This window comes from Lepeophtheirus salmonis, chromosome 8 (assembly GCF_016086655.4).
Source record: "Lepeophtheirus salmonis chromosome 8, UVic_Lsal_1.4, whole genome shotgun sequence".
NCBI lineage: Eukaryota > Metazoa > Arthropoda > Copepoda > Siphonostomatoida > Caligidae > Lepeophtheirus > Lepeophtheirus salmonis.
The window spans coordinates 30,129,808-30,146,871 of record NC_052138.2 but is presented as its reverse complement, the minus strand read 5'-3'; the positions used below and the strand labels follow the sequence as shown (position 1 = coordinate 30,146,871).

Sequence of the window (17,064 nt, the reverse complement as noted above, 5' to 3'; positions counted from 1 at the left end):
ACAAGGAGTTTTATAATTATTTATATGTACATAGATATCCCTTTGTCCAAAGAATTGCGATAATGAACAACACTCTCTCTGTGCCCTTTGTTGTTGAGTACTACATAATATGGTACATATTCGTACATATAAAAATCATTAAGAATACATATTTTAAGGGCATAAAGTATACATACTATACTCTTAAATAAAAATAATTCTATTGAAACATGAGACTCTACCTACCTCTTGTAGGTAGAAAAAGAAATCTCTCTCTTTCTCTAGGAAAAAATATCTTTTGTAAGATTATGTGGAGTTGGAAAATATCAAGGAAAGAGTCAGCACTTGTATTATTATTTAGAATACTTACTTTGCAAAAAAAGCAAGCCCCTGGAATATCCTTCTTATTCAATGTAGTCTAGCACACAAATCCTTTCAGGCCTAAAAACATAATAGAGCTGTACTTCTTTGTCTTAATTCTTCATAATAGTGGCTTCTCTTCTATTTATCTCCTTTTTAGGTCAATCTCGTTTCCCATACATTCTTCAATTAAGTATGTAACCTAGATTCAGTGTTGCTATGTTTTCTTCTCTTTCTCCTTTCTTTCACGCATTTGTTATTGCTTCTGTTGTTATACCACATCTACTCTACATTTTAGGTTTTTGTATTTGCGCCAATCCTTTCTTCATTCCTTCCTGCCTCATCCTTATTAATCATACTGAGAAGGATACTAATACACTCTTAAGGACAATATATGTTCCTCCATTTCTGTTTCTTAAAAGCTATAGAGCAGGGATGCTATTTAGAATTTTGATATATCCCTAAATTTCCCCCTAAGATCCCAAGAAAATTATATTGGTTTACTGTATATCAATACAATTGGACACTCACCTTGAATCAGTCATGTTTTATAGTCTTCTTCACCGTCAATAATATTTACTGAATAGCATATACAATTTTCATTTTCTATATGCGTTTTAAGCCTATCTTTGCTTCGTTATTAGGTCTTTCTGCGGCAATCAGTTCGAACATTTTCTTCCGTTCTTTCTAATAGGTATATTGTGTATAGGCAGTTAAAATCAGACAAACGAGACGGAGTACTGAACGAGTGTAAAACGACTCAAAAAGTTATAAATTCTTAACGCTTTATATCTTCAAAGTTTGAAGATATAATTAAACGAAAGTTATCAATCATTGTTGAATGTATACAATCCCAAGATTTTCACATTTTGATAGAAATCATCCCTAACGTAACGTTAATATCCCAATCTTTTGGGATGAATCCCAAGGAGTAGCATATCTTCTATAGAGTAGGATGTTGTATTTATGTCGTGTACTACTAATTGTACTTGTTACAACTCAAAAATGAGACGAATAATTTTATATATTAAGAATTTATAGTACATATTTTAGGGAAGGATAATGCAATCATTGAATATTTGGCCATATATTAATGATATAACTCATGATATATTAAATAAAAATTACTAATATATGAGTAGATATTATGTGGCACACTATAAAGTTCAACTGTCCATAGTTATATTGCCCCTTAATACATAATAGCCCATAATAATTTTAATAGATCAAAATGAAATTACTACATCAAGTATTAGAGACTGATTTTATAATTAAATATACGGCGTTATGACTTATGAGATATAGAAATTGTAATTTGTACAAAATCGCAACTTGTATGCAAAATTTACAGTTCGACCTAGTCTAACAGGCCCTATTCTAAGTGTCTCACTGCACTAAGCGGACATATCCTGTTTTCAAATATAGAAGGGTAATAAACAAGGTTTAAGAGATCACCTTTCAATAAGTGATCGCTCTTTCAGTTTCTCTTGCCTGACCGCTACATACAGGTCTAACTGTACTTACTATGCACATGAAATAATAATGATGGAAAAAGTAATGCATTGTACAGTGTACAATCCAAGGGAACGGGTTTTTGCCCCTTCTTTTTGACAATTTTTATTGGCAATTATCCAGTTTTTTTCTCTCATTCAGATTGGATCTATGTAATGTGTTTGTGTATAAAATTATATCATGACAGAATATTGACCTTACTCCAGTAGTTTATTTGAATGTTTTTTCTTTAGTCAAAGGGCTTCCAATTAAAAGAAGGAAAAGGATTCATAATCTTTTTTCTTATAGATATACTAGTATACAATATAGGTATATGTTATTAAATATACTTGTGTGTGCTTAAATGAAAAATACTTACTTACTTCAGGGCAGACTTGCCAAAAAAAGAAGGAAAAAAAACAACATATCTTTCTTGTTTATATGTTTGTGGATATATGTATTAAAATAAATTTTCTTAGAGCAATATGTACAATGTAAAATGGAGCAAATCAAATAATAAACTGGCTGCATTTTGAATTCTATAGCAGATGCTTAGATAGTATCTACATGATTTGGATATTTGTACATACATATTTATTTCTATATGTACAAGGGCCGTCTGCACGGATTGGGCTGGAAAGGCTGTAGCCCAACCCAAAAAATAAGGAATTTTAGCTCTTTACAAGATTGTTTTTTCATTCGGGCTAATTATGCTGCAGAGCAAAAAATTTAATTTTAACTGATTTAAAAAAAAATAATATTTGAAATAAAATTTGAGAATTTTTTTTCCGAAAAAATTGAATATTTTAATTTTTTCCCCAAAAAATTATATTTTTTTGCAAAAAAAATTCAAAAATCCACAGCTATTTACAAAAAAATTAAATATTAAATTATTTCAAAACTCCACAGCTGTTCACAAAAAAAATTAAATCAAAAATCAATAGCTATTCATAGAAAATTAAATTTAAAAATCAAATTTCAAATATTACATTTAGTAAAATAAATTCAATTATTACATTTTGTAGTAAAATGCAAACATTCCTTAATTTGGGGGCTACAGCCCCTCCATCCCTCCCTCTAAGGACGCCCCTGGGTCTTGACAATTTCATTAGCTGAATATGAGTTCAACTCCCTTGTGTTGGCTGTATTCAGCAAGTAAAGGAGTTAGTGGTGGAAAGTAGCATTTACCTTATTCCTAAGGGTGCCCCATCAAAAATAGCCCAACGGATTCTAATCTGGTGGAGCAATGAGGAACTAAGCCTCATTGCACTCATAGAAGCACTATTTTCCTAGCGAATACGCTACACAATACACAGTTTGAACTCATACACCATTGAGTAGTGTTGTGTAGGCCCTTATTCAGGTCTGAAGACTTCAGTCCGGTCTTGGTCCGGTCTAGTTCTGTCCTGCGTATCATTCCTCAACTTTATTTCTTCTTCTTCTTTTTTTTCAATTCTGACAGTCCGAAGGACTCCTGAGACTAGACCGGAATGAATAAATATGGAATGACATAACACTACCGACAAGCTCTACAGTTTCCATTTTATACATTGGACTTTTAGTAGAGGAGCGACCTCTATTCGTTCATCTTCTTTCAACGCCCTTTATGGAATCCGTTGTCTTCAAACAAAAAGGAAGTGTATAAACCAGACGGAATTTTTTTATAACTCAACCTCATACCCCTTAAAATAAGAGTGGTAACAACACATTTCCTTGCATTTGTGGTCCTACACCCTGTATATATATATATTTCTTTCAATTGCTTCATAATTTGAAGGTAGTGCGTGCGTGCTTGTGTATGTGTGTGAAGACGTTTGTTTGAGGCTCATTAATCATCTTATGCATTTTTAAATTCCTCACAAATAGAAATCCGATTCTCATTATATTTATACAGAGTCCAGAGTAGGAGGTAGGCACGCATAATAAGTGTATAATTACCTGGACTTTTCCAAAGGTATATCATTAATATACATAATATTACATACATATATAAAATATGTTGGGGATTCACAGAGAAATACACTATGAGAGTGGAATCATTCATTCTGTATTTTCCTATCTGGCTATTTATCTATACACAACTTATTATAGCTATAGGTATTAAAGTACTTAATTATACAAACAACACGATAGTATTTACCTATGTAAATGCCATTAAGGTATAAGCTTTTCTCTCTAAGTAAACTCTCCTCCTCATACTTTTAGTTACTTTGTTTTATATAAAAGAATGAAACAAGTTGCTCTACTTATTTTTACTAAGTCTTTCTCAGACTGTCTGCAAAAAAAAAAGGCAAATTCATTTCACTAATAGTATATACATTTGACAATCTATCTAATTATGTACCTAATCTATATAGATTGCCTGACAGTGATATTTGATTTATAAATCAAAATGGAGTCTGGATTATATTTGTATGTTTTCTTTCACTAATAATACACTATTTCTCCATTTCTATTAACAAATTATGCGGATTAATGCCTTGAAGAGACTACGAATTGCAATTAAAGTTGTCAGCCAAACAAAGTATCATGTAGATTATTTGATCCCTTGTCGTCGAATTTGTAAGTTTGTACAATCACAAAGAAAACAACTGTCTGTAATATGAATGGTAGGTTTATTTGAACAGTAAGAGACTGAATATAGAAGCAGAAAATGTGGTGAAGTCGTCCATTCCCCTTCGTAGAGAAACACATCTCGAAACATAATTGGTCCCATGCTTGATGGGATGGGGACGGTGTTCTTAGGGCGTTAGACTCTGCATTTTTCTTTCTTCAAACACAACGAGTTGCCAAAGAGCTCGATTTTGGTCTCATCTTACTGCATCCTCTTCACCCAAGTCTCATCTTAATCATTCAGGTGTTCATTGTCAAACTTCAGTATTTATAACTTTCACGTAATGTAATTTTCTGGATTTTTAAAAATAACTTCTGTCTTAAAATAAGCCTACCATTAAAATTACAGGCTTTTTATTATTCTTTATCAAGGGATCAAATACTATTTTCTCAACTGTATCAACTATTGAAAACGAGGCATACCATTCTATTTTTTGAAGAATTATCGTCAATTTCTATCAATAAATTATTCTTATTAACCTTTGGGTACGTACTAAATTGTTTTCTTAAAGTAGCCAATATTGATCGTCTCCATAAAATAATGAGATATTGACTGATTTTATTTGAAAGGCCTTATTGGGCCAAATTAATTATTATTATTCAAATAAATGTATTAAACTATAGACAACACTATTGAGTATTTGATTTTATACCGTCAATTAGAATGTCAGGCCTATAATTGAGAAAAATATGTCTATACAATGTATGTATGATGAAAAAAAAACAATCTTATTTTCTTGAATTATTTGAAGATTGTTTTTGTCCTAACTCAACAAATGTACGGCTTCATAAGACCCCACATTAAAGACTATGTTAGTGAATTCCAGTTGGTATTTGTTTTTATGTTAGTTCACCACATAATATCTAAGTATTTGACTGTAATAAGAGGTGTATAAATATGTCCTACAAAGCGGGAGCTGTTTTTTGTAGTTTTGTAGTTATTTTCCAAAGCTGCAAGGATAAAGTTATAACTAAAGGACTCGAGGGAAAGAGTTTAATAAACAATTTGTTGGGAAGAATATGTTCTAAAGTATCATTTATTTTTATTTGCACAATGGGGAGCCTCACCAATCCTTCATTGGCTGTGTGCCTAACTGGAGGAACATGTAACAGTTTATAATTTTAAGCCAATCAGAATTGAGAACTAATAAACTCTATATTCCTTGCCTTGAGTATCCACTGTTATAAATGTAGAGCCCTTTAGTAATAACTAGTGCTATTGTTGATAGACGGAGATTTAGAATGAAGGTTTTCTCAGTAGTTAAAAGTGGTTCTTGTTGGCTGAGTAGAGCTGAGGATCAACATCGTGATAATTCCATACTCTAAAATTGTTTAATATTTGTTGTAGTTGCTATCTAAATATATGTTTTTATTTGCCAAATCATGATTAATTAAAAAACTTTTACAAATAAAGAAAACGTTGATAAAAAGTAACAATGCAAATGTATTCCGGTGTTATAAATGTAAGTCCTTTGTTGAATAACTATGGGGTTAGTGAAATTTTTCCCAAATAAATAATTTTGTAATATTTGAAAGTTAATATGTGAATTTTTTTTCCCCAAAAATTTAATTTCAACTTTAACTGTGGATTTGAAAGAAAATAATATATTATCCTGCAGACGCTTCTTCTGTTTTATGTCATGAATTGAATTTTTTATGAAGTATGAATAAGAGAATTTAAGACGCCTAAGGGAGAATGACTTGATATTAGGGGAAACAATCGTGTGTGATAGACTCTTCCTGAAGGAGGTTTTTTTTTGTGTTCAATCATAGTTCTTTCCTTAAATGTGTTTACATATTTGATGGCGTACAAAGTGAATACCTTCCTACATATAATACATATTTATGTGGTTTGTAAATGACCCTTTGTACTTATGTATGGATGAATGAACATGAAAACAATATTGAGCAAAAGTCAAGGAAAATGAGTCAATTTATGTTTTTACATCATACGTACATAAACCTAAAATACTTTGATGCTAATTTTCAATATCTGATGACCCTTAATTCAGTTTAACTAAAGTAAACAAATTGAGCGATATTCTTTTTTTTTTTTTTTGCCAAGTTTCATTTATATAGCTTGAAAAATGAATTCACAGGAACCAAATCTGAAAAATCATTTCCCACTCTCCTTCAAGCTCAAAAGGAACCAAAGGAGATTGAAGCCATTGTTCGGTTTCCCTGATCACTATGTATGCCGTAAAAAGACGTTGCAGGATAATCACACTGAGGATCCATACTCCATCATGGTCTTTGGGGTCATATGCAGTTGCAGGAATAGGATTTTCCCTACTTTTTCTAACAAGAAAAGTCTGTAGACACAAAGGCTTACTACAATGTGCTTTGATACTTACCCTGGTTGAAGGACAAATTCACGAGGGATAATTATATGTGTTAACTGTTACACAGCGAAGAAGAACAAGGCCTTTCTCAAGTCTAAATTGGCAAGACTTATGGCCCCTATTATCTCTCGACATCAACCCTCGGGACTATTATTGGTGGAGTACAGTCTGTGCTTTCGGTGACACCAGATTAAGGAAAATACTTTGAATACCTCAAATAGTAGTTATTGAACTCTCAACATACCATTTTTCAATTCAAAAGTCATGTCCCCGTAAATTGTCGTTGAGGGGATCCGAAACTAAGATATTTCTAAATTACGGGATCCCGTTAGTAAATTAATTTAAGTATTTATGTTTGTACTTAAAGAAGTTTATGGGTGGGTAGAGCCCCTGGGTCCCCCTTATAATCTAGAATCTATACAACTCTTTTGTTAAAAATATCAAATATCTGAAAAGTCAACTTTAAATGGACTGATCCTTCTATATGTATTTTATTTTTCCTTTAATTAAACTTATATTGTCATATAATTAATTATTTTATTGTTACGATGCATTTTTGTGTTCTGTAAGTGCAATTTTGGAGAGCCTCCGAAGGATTAATCACAATAATTTATTGATGAAAATTGACGATAATAATTTACTGCTTGACGTACCAAATTTGCTACGTTAATTTTATTACATTTGATGGCAACAAAAAATATATAATGCACCTAATGCTTATCTGTATAACGCTAAGTGAAGTACAAACCTGATTGCATTAAACCTTCCATTAAATTTCATTATGAGCTTAAAATTGTTCAATTATCCATGTTAGATGTTCAGGTGAGATAAACCTGTCAAAAAAAAAAATTATTTGTATAATTAAAATAGCCTTTACCATAAAAATTATTTATATAAAATCCTTTATAAACAGACAATTAAGATCATACAAAATGTAATGGTGTAGGTATAATTAGTGGAAGAGCATAAATCCAGAGTCAATGTTGACGAGAAAAATCCTTCTCGCTTACTTTCGTGTTGATGGGCCATATATTTGTAGTAGGCCTTATATTTTCTTATTTAAACCTGTTGTGAAAAGAGAACAGGATAAGAAACTTAAAATGGAGGAGATGTTATAAAAAGAATCTCTCCATCCTTCCTCTAAAATGAGAAAGAAATCAAGCCTGAAATCAACAGGTGGATGGCTAATGATTTTTAAAATTAAGAATATTCATTGTTGTAATTTGTCAAATATTTTGCTTATTTGAATATGATGTGTCAAAAAAGTCATATAAAAAAAATTTATGTCAAGGACTTGTCTAAAAGCTCCCTAAAAATTAAATAAAGAAAAATCCTAGTAACGGCCCTAAGTAGGTCTGTTTTAAAAAGTAGGATTGCTGAGTAATGATTACATCGATTTATCGATGGCCTTGATTATTATGAATATAATTGACTCATTCGTCTATGTTGTTATTGCTGTAGTCTCCTATTTGCTTGCTGTTGGCACACACAAATAAACACGCACAATCATGTATGTCAGACCAATGTAGGTAGGACCTCTACTTTACGTCTAGTGGAGAAGAATCCATCCGTATTGCTCACTCTTACTTTGACATTCACAACTCTGCGACTGGAGTGTGTGTGTGTTTGTGCGTGCGTTAAGAAGGAGGATGTAATGTAACATTTTCCGTTTTTGAAGGACATTTATACTATGATTATTATTTATTGTCAGGATCAGGTTTATTTGTTTTTGCTGTCTACTCCACGCAGAATATGCTCAATAAACTTCTTTTAAAAAAATCCATCCCTCTTCCTCGCTCTTTTTCCTTGTATCGTTTTACTACATAGACTATAGTCAATTACTAGACGTATAAATGGTTTATTAATTAACAGTTTTAATTCATGCATTTTATGACGAAGGAATGACTACTTGTACAATTTACTTCAAAAACTTGTCACTTCTACAAAATCCCAACTTGTACAATACATATATATGTACAAAAACGACAGTATAAAATTACAAAACAAGAACGAAAATATAGCCAAAGCTTGGAGCACCAGAGCTTTACAATAATCCGCGAATCTGTGGCGTGTGACTGAATCACGAATCATATTTAGATGACAAATGCTTACGTGAGATGATTCCAAAGTTGTTGTTGTTTTTTTAGCTCGGAGGCAAAGGGTACAGGCAAAAGCAAGGTCGAAAGTATTTTTTTTCCTTCTAAACTGAGTTTGAATTACATATTTATCTTTCAAGTACTTAAATATCATCCATTTTTATAAATAAATTATTGCAATTGATCCTTTTGTAGTCGTCACAAGTTACACTTCATGTATCACAGATTCATCTTCATAATGAAATAATTAGAAAATTGATCGATTTGATAGACCATATCAGGTCTGAATAAATAGCATATATTAAATTAATTTTCTAAATTAAAATTATTACTCCGGACTTTCTCAACTCATCATTAAAAAAATTTCGCCTCCCAAACTGTTCTTCAGATTTTTTTGCTTCTTTAATAGATATATTAATAGTGTGGGGTTTTGTTCTGGAAATCCTAGGCCAGTCTGAGAACGTTATATTTTTGTTGGACCGAACTTATTCAGTCCAACAAAAAAGCGTGTTCTGGACCGGTCTCATAAAAATTTGGTGTAGATTGGTCCAAAGGAAAAGTTCGGTCACAAAAAAATGGTCCAACCCCATTTTACAGATAAATGGTTCATAACATGACATCATATGTATTTTCAAGTACAATGACGTTATACAAAGTTTAAACAGAGATAAATTGGATTAATTTAAATCCCGTCGTCTCTTATATGTTTACACTATTCCTTCTAGAACTTATTGTATACTTTTGATTTTTTTTTTTTTTTTAAATGAAAAATCGGTCCAAATCGGTCTAGAAAAAATTAATTAAAACGAAGCTGAAAAAAAAAATTGGTGGTGGACCGAGTCTCCGCACTATATATTACAATTACAGAGGCGTCTGCAGGGGGTGGACTATAGCTATTCTTTGAATAGCTGAGTATTTTGTTTTTTTTTTTAAATTTTATATATATCTTTACTCGAAAATTTAACTTTTTCAAATTTTTTTCTAAAAAATGTGATATTTTTAATTTAGTTTTTGGATTTTTTCAAAATTTTAATTTTGAAAAAATTCTAAAAACCAAGCCTTCCCCAAAATATAATCCTAACGACTTCCCTGCTTAAGTATATTCAAATTCTTGAATGGGTATATGATATACATGTTAGCTAATAAATAATTTCATTTGAAACGTGATACTTGATTTTCTTTGAATATGGTTTTTATATATTTTTACTTTCATTATGACTTGGATTTTCTACAACCTTAAGGTGCGATTTGTACTGTCAATTTTTTAATTTATGATATACAAGCCATAAGTATATACACCATTCATTGTCCGGAGTAATTAGGCGTCGAGGAATATATATATTTTGCTTTCATAATATATAAAATCATCAGTGTTTCTCTCCTTTATTTATTGAGCACACTCAGACTTAGCTACTCATTTAAGTGTAACATTCTCTCCTCAAGAATAAAAATTAACAGCTTGAGAAACAAAATTTAATATGATTTTATAAGCCAGAGTGACTATTCACTTGTTGCTCAACCTCGTCTAAAGTCATATTCATTATTTATATATACATATAAAGTACGTCCTTTAAAAAAAATATCTGAGTTCGAACTAAACGCTTGCCAGATTTAATTCATTTAATATGTACAATGCTCCCTATACGGTATACTCTTTTTATTTTTTTAATACTGTACTGGTATATGGTATACATTAGGGAGCACAATATACAGTGCCCTATGCGACGTTTTTCATACATTCAGACATACATAAATATAAACTTTTCTTTATTAATAGAAATAGAAGCTAATCCTAATTAATTTGAAGAATATAGTTGGGATTCATTCAATCTCTTTTGTTGAGAAGAAAGTTATCCATTTTATATGCTAGTTTAGTTAGAACAAAGGCAGTCTGAATGCAGGGAGAGTCTGCATTCAGACTACATCCATGCCAATAATAAGTAATGTCATATAGGGAAAAGTGTGAAATTGATTTCATATTTTTTGACGCATGAGTAATAGTGGGGAGACTGTCGAGAAAAATAAGAATTAGAACACACAGATTTAATCGTTATTGTCTGAAAAAAAAAGAGGTTGCAATTATATATATATACGTATTGGCTAGACGACGGTGGCTATAACGACAGTGATAAGTAGTACAAATGTATGCATTAACATATATAAAATATACAGTTGTTTATTAATAATAATATGTGGGGGGGGACTTCATTTTTTGGTTATTTGGTTTCATTCTGCATTTTCTCTGTTCATTGGGGTACTTTATGAATTAATTAGTCGTTGCATAATAAAATAAAAATCTCCCTATTGGAGGCATTTCAAAATTGTTCAGGCTCTAGCGAAAATACAGTTTGTAGCTCAGTAAAATGTGTAAATATAAGTAGAGATTGGATTTTTTTAAGAGTGCAAGGAGAGGGGAGGATTGAGACATATGCTATTTTGAATTAAAACCTTTGTTAATATCAGCTGCTTGTTATATAATTTTGGAGAGAAAATGAGTTACTGTTTTAAAGAGGAGAAACTTTCTACATTTAAAATATAATTAGTGCAGGGGAAATATAGGTATAATTACATTTATATTTCTATATACATATATATTCCATTATGCATTTTTAAAACAATTTACAGGAAAGATAGGAGAGAATGCTTACTTCAGAGAGGAAAGTTAACACCAGAACCACTTATGAAATAATTAAAATAAAAGATTAAAGAGCACGCTTAACAACTGTTTTTCGCATCTAATCGCTAAACTAAGTTTGAAATATAAGATCTAATAAGGGTTTTTTAAATTTTCCAATACTGTTCATAGGGATGCACCACTGGCTCTACGCGCCGTTTTTGAAAGTGGGGGCCAATAACTGAACCAAAAAAAGAAACTTTTTTTTTGCTGCTACATGTTATATATAAATTCTCAAAAGTAGGGTAGCAATGGCTCTCCTCCTGCCTCCCTGTTCCGCAGCCCCTGCACCAATTGGACTGATTACCGATTAATCTGCCAATCATTTATTAATTGTCCAGTTAATACAAAATACGGTTAAAAGAAGCCCATTAAATGCTTGTAATACATAATGAAATCTCACTGTCGGTAGTAGGGTCATAGCCCTACACAGTCTCTGACTTAAGTTACTTTACACCTGTGCTCATAAAAGACGTACAGTAACACTGAGGATTTGTAGTAAGCTATGAGTGTAAGTCCTTGTTGGACTTGGAGTAGAATAGAGGATCGGAATTCCTGGCTAAGTCTCTATTGATTTCCATTCTTCTCCATCTCCCCGCCATAGCTGATCTAATGGAACTTTAATCTTAGAGCAATGGTTCTAAATCAATGCGTACTTTCTAATTTTAAAACCCTTTATTGGCAAAATTGCCCATTTGCCAGTTAGAGTTCATTTTTTGTGTAATTTGACCCAGATAGGAATTTAGTGTATATAGTATGTTTGTAGATTGCCCTACTTTGTAATTCATATATTGGAGTTAGTTTCTGGGAATTGTATGTCCCATATTTGTAGGTAGTTATAATAATAACTCTTTCTCTCTCTCTTCAGTAATTTGGCAATATATACAACCATATTATATATTAGTCCAACTTTCTTAGGAGGGAAAGAAAGGTTCTATATATGTAGAACAACTTCCATAGCTCTTCTATTATATATATGTATAAAGTATTAATGTTGTGAAAGACGAAGATCACAAGAATAAGAAGAGAGATTTGAAAGAAGAAAGAACGACGAGGAGTTGTAGAATGTAGATGGATCGATATTTGCTCTACTTTCTTCTTCATATTATTCTTTATAATAGTATGCACACACGTATATACACACAATGTATGTACATGGTACTTGGCTGTACTGGTAGTATCTACTTTATATATAGTACAATCTACATGGTAGAATACGCATAATCCCATAATAATATGTATGTTCCGCTCGCTCACAACCATTCATTTACAGTTAGTTTTTTGTTGTTCTTATTGCGTTTATTTTGTACCTTTTCCCTACACAAAGAGGGTCTCATGATGAAATGACGTTTATTGCTGTTCTTAATTCCTCTTCAAGGATAATATATTATTATATGTACATATAAAGAAGGGCTGTGTAGAGTTGTGTCAGTCCTTATATATTCAGGTCCAGTTCAGTCCAGTCTTGGGACAATTACTGGAACTGATTAAACGAAGGATATCAAGGACCTGAAGTCTGTCGGTCTTTAGGACAAATCAGTACTAGAACTGATTAAACAAAGAAGAAATACATTTTAATGATGACATCATGATCAAACTTGATCAGTTTTAACGACTGGATATGTAGGATTGAACTGGACCGGACAGAGACTGAACTAGAAGGGACTGCGTGTTCGGTCCTAAATAAGGACGAGCGTCTATGGGTGATTCTAGTAGTCTAATATTTAATACTTTAAAACAGATGATAAATTTAATTAGTTTGGATATCTTTGCTCGTTATTAATAAGGAGTTCTTGCGTCATCCTCTTCATCATATCCAACCCCATTGGCGTTCGCAAGGGAGGGCTCCCAAATTAAGGACTATTTGCTTTTTACTAAAAAATGTAATATATTAATTTTTTTTTTTCAAAAAGTTTAATATATTAATTTTTTTTTCAAAAGTTTAATTTTAATTTTTTTCAAAAAGTTAAATATTTGAAATTTATTTTAGTTTTTCCTATGATTTTTTTAATTTGTTTCTAAAAAATTTAATATTTGAAATTTAATTTTTTTAAATTTTTTACCAATAAATTTAATTTTCTCTGAATAGCTATGATTTTTTTAAATTTTTCACTAAAAAAATAAAAAAATTAATTTTTCAAATTTTTTACCCCAAAAAAATTTCATTTTTTTGTTAATAGGATTTTGATTTTTGTTCGCAAAACGAAGCCCGCACTTCTCCACAAAAAAAAAAAAAATCTCCGGACGCCCTTGCACCCAGTAGTACCATTTCACAAGATGAGGTGGAGGAGAAACTCTTGGTTATTAGGTATTTTGTATAGAATAATACTACAACTCTGTAGCTAGCTCCCGCTTTCCCCCTTACAACATGTTCTTTCTTCTTCAACTAGTCAACTCATCGTCGTGTTTGTTTCTAGGGTGCAATTTTGTTTTTTGCGTCCTTGAAAGGCACAGAAGAAGCAAGCCTTTCCTTTTTGATTTTCTACTTCAATTTTGTATTATTATAAGTATCGTCGTCCTTGATAATAATAATAATAATAACAAGAAGAGGAGAAGAAGGAATATCTATGATAATAATAACGGTGAGATGACCTTGAACAACAACAACAACAGATGAAATAAGGATTATTTATTAAGTGTATACCTAATCATATTATGCACTTACATAATATATTATTCGCTACACAGTTTGTGTAGCGAATAAGGGGAGAGAAAGTGAGAGAGGAATCAGGTCCAAGAAATGAATTATGTAGGTCAGGCAGTATTATTTAATTATGTGCATATTCTTAACTACCAATTTGTTGAATATTTCTCGCTCCCTATACCATGGGCGTCACAGGGCTGGACTCCCCAAATTAAGGATTCTAACTTTTTACTATAATTTATTTTTTCCAAAAATTTAATAAATGAAATTTAATTTAATTTTTCAAAAATTAAATTATCGGTGAATACCTATGGATTTTTGAAATTTTTCTCCAATTAATTAAATTTTTTATGAACAGCTGTCGATTTTTCTTTAAATTTAATATTTATAATTTATATTTTGTGAACAGCTGAAAATTTGGATTTTTTTGTTGATTTTTGACATTTAATTTTTGAATTTTTTTTTAACAAAAAAATTTTAATTTTTGGATTTTTTTTACTTGGGGAGGGGTCTTAGGGGTATGCACTATAATGTGCAGTGTGCTTAAGCAAATTGTACCTCGCCAAATAGAGCTCCATAAAGCCATTATTGCTTACAATCCATGTTGGTTTAATAAAAAAAAGACTGTTGTAAAATACGTGCGAAAATATATGTGAATATTATATGCAACATATTGTACAAAAATATAGCTAATTCAATATTATTATTGCTTTGAGATATGAGGCATTATAGTCAATGGCTATGTACGTAACATTTTTCAGGAGTGGATTTTACAAATTTGGGTTTTGAAAATTTCCTCATAGTATTGTTCGTTAAACTAGCGGAAGTATCTGTCATTGCCCAGAGTTATTAGGTGTCGACAAACAGACAAAATTTGTTATATTAAGATAGAAGATAACTCTCCGAGAAGTCATCAGTGTTACTCTCCGTTTTTATGAACATGCGCAAACGTTCTTACTCAATACTTAGTTGTTATCTGTTCAATAATGCAATAATAGTCATAACACTCTATATTTTTTTAATATGTTGTGATGATCCAAGGATTACTTTAGTCTCTAGAGTGCTCTCTGGCTCAGCTTTAGCTACACACTCTCGTTATTAAAAATGAGTCCTCAAATCAACTCTATGCATATGTATTTTTTTTTTTTTAAATATGATGCACACGCTCAATGCTACATGTAAAACGCCTACAAGATTTCATTAATACCACTACATTGTTATTTTTTAGATCAAAAATGAATTGACGCATTTCATACATATATCTTATTTTTACTCGCTTGATGGCTCTTAAGTTGAATCAATGTCACTTAAAGACTTTAGAATAGCTATATTATATTGAAGGAAGTAAGAGTTGATATTCATACAGAAGGTATGAGGAATAATTATATTTAATATTTCCTTAACTTAAGCTTAAATTCTTATTTTGACAAGTGACTTGAGATTTGCCCTGGGCCTAGGATATGTGCATGTCGCCCACAAGTTATAATTTATACGTTCCATAGCGTCTTAATTGTTGAATTACAACATTATCCATTTTAATTACCAACTATAGTATACTTTTCATTTATATTGATTTATTGATTATTTGTCTACTTTTGAAATGTATAATATGCCGCGGAATACTCGATAAAAAGTTAGTAGTTTTCCTCAAAAATATTAAGAAAACACTTCAATGTATTATCCTTCTAATAAGTACCTACTCTAAATTCTTAATTTGAAGTGTTTTGTTCCATTTTTTGATTGGTACAACGTGTACAAAACGTAAATATTGCATTTATATTGCTGATTGATTAATTAATTATTTGTGTACGAGTGATGGAACTGTGGACATTTGAAATGCAAAATGTGCCACAGAATACTTTGTAAAAAAATTAGGAATTTTCCTCTAAAAAATCAAAAAAATCAGATCATTCTATTATCCTTCTCTTAAGTACCTACTCTAAATTTTTAATCTGAAGTGTTTTGCTCTATTTTTTTATTGCTACAAATTTTACAAAACGTAAATAAAATGTATGTACCTATAAATAGATCTCAATTCATTTGTTCTCCTCCTCTAATTTTCCTACTCGACATATACAAGTTGTAACTTTTCCTAGCAGAATGTACAAGTCGCGATTTCTCCCTATTTAATTACATATATGTGCGCCGTGAGTACAAAAGCAAGCTAGAAGGATTTTTCTAAAAAATTAACATTTGTATTTTCTCCACAAATTAATGACCATTTATACCAAGGAATTTTTTATATCAACCCTTTAGATACGTAGCAAATTCCACTTAAAGTAACCATAATTAATGAGAAATTATCATATTTTATTCAAAAGGCCTCATCAGGCCCAAATTAAATTTCATGTATCAAATAAATGTTTTAAACTATTGAGTATTTCATCTCATCCAAGAAATTTGAATATAAAACCTATAATTGAGTGAAATATGTCTATAAAATGTATGTATGATCAGGGGCGTCTACAAGGGGTGGGCTGGAGGTGTTTAACAATCCCTCCCCCCACCCCAATATAAGGAATTTTTGCTTTTTATTATTAAATTTAATATTTATAATTTTTTTTAAATTTAATATTTATAATTTTTTTTAAATTTAATATTTATAATTTTTTTTTAAATTTAATATTTATAATTTTTTTTTAATTTAATATTTATAATTTTTTTAAAATTTAATTTAATTTCTCAAAAAAAATTAATTATCTGTCAATAGCTATGGATTCTTAAAATTTTTCTCCCAAAAATTTTATATTTGAAATTTAATTTATGAAATTATTTTCTAAAAATTTAATTTTTTGAGAATAGCAATGGATTTTTGAATTTTTTTGTGAACAACTATTGATTTTGAAATTTTTGGAGAATAGCAAT

At 30.7% G+C, this 17,064-nt stretch overlaps 1 protein-coding gene across 1 annotated transcript in view; it reads left to right on the top strand.

Annotated features, from left to right (window-relative positions):
* The window catches only part of LOC121123596 (uncharacterized), a 44,561-nt gene that overhangs the window by 2,006 nt on the left and 25,491 nt on the right, over window positions 1–17,064 (top strand).